The sequence below is a fragment of the Salvelinus sp. IW2-2015 genome, unplaced genomic scaffold (assembly GCF_002910315.2).
Source record: "Salvelinus sp. IW2-2015 unplaced genomic scaffold, ASM291031v2 Un_scaffold2063, whole genome shotgun sequence".
In the NCBI taxonomy this organism is placed as follows: Eukaryota; Metazoa; Chordata; class Actinopteri; order Salmoniformes; family Salmonidae; genus Salvelinus; species Salvelinus sp. IW2-2015.
In genome coordinates, this window is record NW_019943406.1 from 144,559 (window position 1) to 149,840 (window position 5,282).

At 45.6% G+C, this 5,282-nt stretch overlaps 1 pseudogene; it reads right to left on the reverse strand.

The window, feature by feature from the left end:
* Positions 1-3,730: 3,730 nt before the first annotated feature.
* LOC112072858 (glutamate receptor 1-like) overlaps positions 3,731-5,282 on the reverse strand; it is a 98,138-nt pseudogene continuing 96,586 nt past the window's right edge.

The window sequence follows — 5,282 nt, forward strand, 5'->3', positions numbered from 1 at the left end:
TTCCACGTCATTACCTGAGGGGTGAGCCCTTGGGCGTGGCGATACCGTATCCTTTTAGAGTCCAGGTTCCCCCCACCTTCATTGGCTGTCACAGGTTTCCTCTGCTCGATGTACTCCGTTCATGGTGGACTCTAACATAGGGTAGGCATACTTCCTTTAGACATTCCTCACCGGCTCATCAACTCCCTCGCTGTGGTCTCTACGTTTACTGAGGGGTGGCCGACTTCCATGTAGCGACCAATCGTTCTAACACCGCTATCTGTAGACCGGCTGGGGAGAGAGGAGGGGTTAGGATTGTGGATGAACATCGATTGCTTCCCCTTTGTGTGTGTGTGGTTGTTTTGGTTGGTGTTGTGTGCGTGTGGAGACACTCTGCTGACAACAGATACAGTGCATTCGGAAAGTATTCAGACCTCTTGACTTTTTCCACATTTTGTTAGGTTACAGCCTTATTCTAAAATTGATTACATCGTTTTTTCCCTCATCAATCGACACATAATACCCTATAATGACAAAGCAAAAACTTAAATATCACATTTACATAAGCATTTAGACCCTTTACTCAGTACTTTGTTGAAGCACCTTTGGCAGCGATTACAGGCTCGCGTCTTGCATATGACACTACAAGCTTGGCACACCTGTATTTGGGGAGTTTCGTCCATTCTTCTCTGTAGATCCTCTCAAGCTCTGTCAGGTTGGATGGGAAGAGTTGCTGCACAGCTATTTTCAGGTCTCTCCAGAGATATTCGATAGGGTTCAAGTCCGGGCTTGCGCTGGGCCACTCAAGGACATTCAGAGACTTACCCTGAAGCCACTTCTGCGCTGTCTTGGCTGTGTYCTWAGGGTCATTGTCCTGTTGGAAGGCAAACCTTTGCCCCAGTCTGAGGTCCTGAGCGCTCTGGAGCAGGTTTTCATCAAGGATCTCTCTGTACTTTGCTCTGTTTATCTTTCCCTCGATCCTGAATAGTCTCCCAGTCCAAGGCGATGAAAAACATCCCACAGCATGATGCTGCCACCACCATGCTTCACAGTAGGGATGGTGCCAGATTTCCTCCAGACGTGACGCTTGGCATTTAGGCCAAAGAGTTCTTGGTTTCCTCAGACCAGAGAATCTTGTTTCTCATGGTCTGAGAGTCCTTTAGATGCCTTTTGGCAAACATGTTGCATTTTACTGAGGAGTGGCTTCTGTCTGGTCACTCACTCTACKATAAAGGCATGATTGGTGGAGTGCTGTAGAGATGGTTGTCCTTCTGGAAGGTTCTCCTATCTCCACAGAGGAACTCTGGAGCACTGTCAGAGTGACCATCAGGTTCCTGGTCACCTCCCTGACCAAGGCCCTTCTCCCCCGATTGTTCAGTTTGGCCGGGCGGCCAGCTCTAGGAAGAGTCTTGGTGGTTCCAAACTTCTTCCATTTAAGAATGATGGAGACCACTGTGTTCTTGGTACCTTCCCCAGATCTGTGCATCGACACAATCCTGTCTCGGAACTCTACGGACAATTCCTTCGACCTCATGGCTTGGTTTTTGCTCTGCCATGCGCTGTCAACTGTGGGACCTTCTATAGACAGGTGTGGGCCTTTCCAAATCATGTTCAACCAATTGAATTTACCACATGTGGACTCCAATTAAGTTGTAGAAACATCTCAAGGATGATCAATGAAAACAGGATGCACCTGAGCTCAATTTGGAGTCTCATATCAAAGGGTCTGAATACTTATGTAAAGGTTTTTATTGTTAATACATGTGCACAAATGACTAAAAACCTGTTTTCACTTTGTCATTATGGGGTATTGTGTGTAGATTGATGAGGAAAAATGTAATTTAATCAATTTTAGAATAAGGCTGTAACGTAACYACATGTGGAAAAAAGTGAAGGGGTCTGAATACTTTCCGAATGCCCTGTATGTGCTGATCTCMGTATGTTTCTATTCCCTCTGGTTGATGTTAGCTAGATCAGCAGAGTGCACTTTACAATAATGTACRTCAACACAATGTAGTAGTATACATAAGGACAATCTCATTCTGACACAAGGGATGCCTGCAACAAGAACACCATCATTCGTTAGCTATGCATCACTCCAAAACAACCTCACAGAAAGTGAATGTTACGCTCTCTCCAAAGAGACATGCCGACATGTATTGCTTAGAGGTACTGTGTACGCAGCTGATGTTCTGCAATAAGGAGCAGGCAGCATACATTATGTTCTTGTGTATCACAACATATGACCTCTAATATATTTGATTTAACAATGTTAGCTCCACTGTTTTACCGCAACCATCAAGGTCAGTAGTTCATTCAATCCTTGGCCTCATTATGGAGAGAACAGTGAACGGCTCCCAGTGCCAGAGAGAGAGAGAGAGAGAGAGAGAATCTCAGTCACTATACTAATGAGTACCAGTGGCATGTTAAAGAGAGATAGAGCAAAAGTTTGAGATATAAGGGCTGGACTGGGAACAGACCTTACAGGGCTTTTGTAGTTTCAGACTGGTTTTGGATCAGGGGTTTTGAGGAGGTTGTGAGGAGTGTTTGGGGGCTAGGACTGATCTAGATCAGGGGTTTGGAGGAGGTTGGTGAGGAGTGTTTGGGGGCTAGGACTGGATTCTAGGATCAGGGGTTTGGAGAGAGGTTGTGAGGAGTGTTTGTGGGGCTAGGACTGGTCTAGGAATTGCAGGGGTTTGGAGGAGGTTGTGAGGAGTGTTTGGGGGGCTAGGACTGGTCTAGGATCAGGGGTATGGAGGAGGTTGTGAGGAGTTGTTTGGGGCTAGGACTGGTCAGGATCAGGGGTTTTACGCGGGGTTGTTTGGGGGTATAAGGACTATTTATAGTGTGTGACTGACCTTGCGTCGGAGTCGTTGCTGCCACACTCTTCTTTATCGTACCACCAATTTGTGTTCTTTAGTTTGTCTAAAACGGCTGCTCATTGAGCTTCAACACGGCTAGTTTACCGGATCCTGGCATGTAGACCACACCACACCCAGGACAGGGCAGGGCCATAACATAAATAACATAGCATAACATATGTTATGTCAGTCATTCAGAACATGTCCAATCATATACCATATCTACGCATCTAGGTTTACTGCACTTTAGCTGTGTCAGTGGTTAGTAGTCTGAACCCTCACACACACACACACGTTCACTCACAGGCAAGTACATAAAGTATACATCAACATCATTAGCAACATACACATGTACATCAGAGTCAAAGTGATATGTGTTAATACTCCATCTCTCCCTACTGTACGGTAGTAGATGTGTATTACTGTATCACTCTGGGTAACCGGCACACCAGCTGTGAACCCTCTGTTACGGAACACGACACGTCAGAAAAGATTCTGATTCTGGAGTCTATTCCCCTTTAAAAGCTGTAGGAGCATCTAGGTAGTAGGAGATGCTTGGGGACAAAGACACAAACAAACCCAATGCTGCTGTTTGTGTGGAGTCTTCAGCTTGACAGGGATCCTACACATGAATAAAAGACCACCCTTACTTATTCATGAGAACAGGGTAAGGGGTGGGGGGGCTACTGAAATTAATAATTCCAGACACCCTCTTCCCAGAAGGGCTACAGTAGTTTATGTTGGCTAGGGAGAGAGTATAATGTTTCTCTGTAGTTTTAAGTTGGCCCCTTTACACAGAGTTGAAGCACTTGTTACCCTGCGTGTTGAAGTCGGGGCCATAGAACTATCCATGGCTTGAGAGAGATACAATATCATGTCTCTCTTGTGTTTTACAGAGTCGTCAGGAAGTGTTTCCATCCAGAGTGTCTGAGCAGCTTTGTGATTGGCCAGTTACCCCCCTGGTGGATCAGCGTGGTTGGTTGAAACAGGGTTCTGACCTTGGAGTCCCCGCCCCCGCTGCCACACTCGCCCTTGTCGTACCACCATTTGTTTTTCAGTTTGTCCAACAGGCCTTGCTCGTTCAGTTTTAACACGGCCAGGTTAACAGGGTTTCTTTAGAACGATAATAGATACAATCATAACTGGGTCAGTTTTCCTGGGTTAGGAAATACTAAAAACATTTATTTTATGGACAGGTCTATAAATATATATTTATAGACTGTACAGAGCGATTATGAAAATGTTGGAGCTATATTTTAATAATGATAACTGTATAATGACAAAGTATTTGGACAGGTAGGTAAGTAGTTATGATTATGAATGCTGAACCACCTGCATGGCTAAGACTATGGCGATATATGGAGTGAATACACCATGAGGTTGATCTTGAGTTTGGACACTCTAAATGCTTGATATACAGTATATTATTTGTATATCTCAATGGACTGAAATGCTTGCTGGCCATACTTGAGTCAGGTTTAAGCACAGAGAGGACAGGACTTATTCGAGGAGGGAGACAGCAGATATCATGGAGATGCTTCAGATATGGAAGCCTGCCTGCCTGTCTCTAGATGATCATGTCCTTTGTGTTTCCACTATGTGGATATGTCTTGCTTTGGAAACTGACATATCTATAAACTATAAATATCACAACCTCCCTTAACATTCTTATAGACAGCAATTCAGTGTTCAGAAATGAAGGGCTATCAGCATTCGATCCATACAAATATGCTTAGTTGTTGAGTTTTGAGACTCACTTTAGAGTAGACTGAAGTTTCTCTCACTCCTTTCAGGGTTGATTATTGACTCTAGCATTGAAAGGAAACCACCGACTAGCTCAGCGAAATGAACTACCACATCCATATCTATAGCACCTCTCTGATAGGCTACCTGTCTCTCTCAATCCCAGGAACTGTCTCTCTCTCATCCCAGGTAGAGTCAGACATTGACTTTTATGTGTTCATGTACAGTATATAACAATATACCCTGTTGGTGGGTTAGAGGTCGAGTAGATGAGGCGACAGAGTGCTGCCGGTGGGTGGTTAGGGTTAGAGGTCGAGTAGATGAGGCGACAGAGTGCTCGGTGGGTGGTTAGGGGTTAGAGGTCGAGTAGATGAGGCGACAGAGTGCTGCGTGGGTGGTTAGGGTTAGAGGTCGAGTAGATGAGGCAACAAGAGTGCTCGGTGGATGGTTAGGGGTTAGAGGTCGAAGTAGATGAGGCGACAGAGTTGCTCGGTGGTGGTTAGGGTTTGAGGTCGAGTAGATGAGCGACAGAGTGCTCGGTGGTGGTTAGGGGTTAGAGGTCGAGTAGATGAGGCGAACAGAGTGCTTGGGTGGTGGTTAGGGGTTAGAGGTCGAGTAAGATGAGGCGACAGAGTGCTCGGTGGGTGGTTAGGGGTTAGAGTCGAGTAGATGAGTCGACAGAGTGCTCGCTGGATGGTT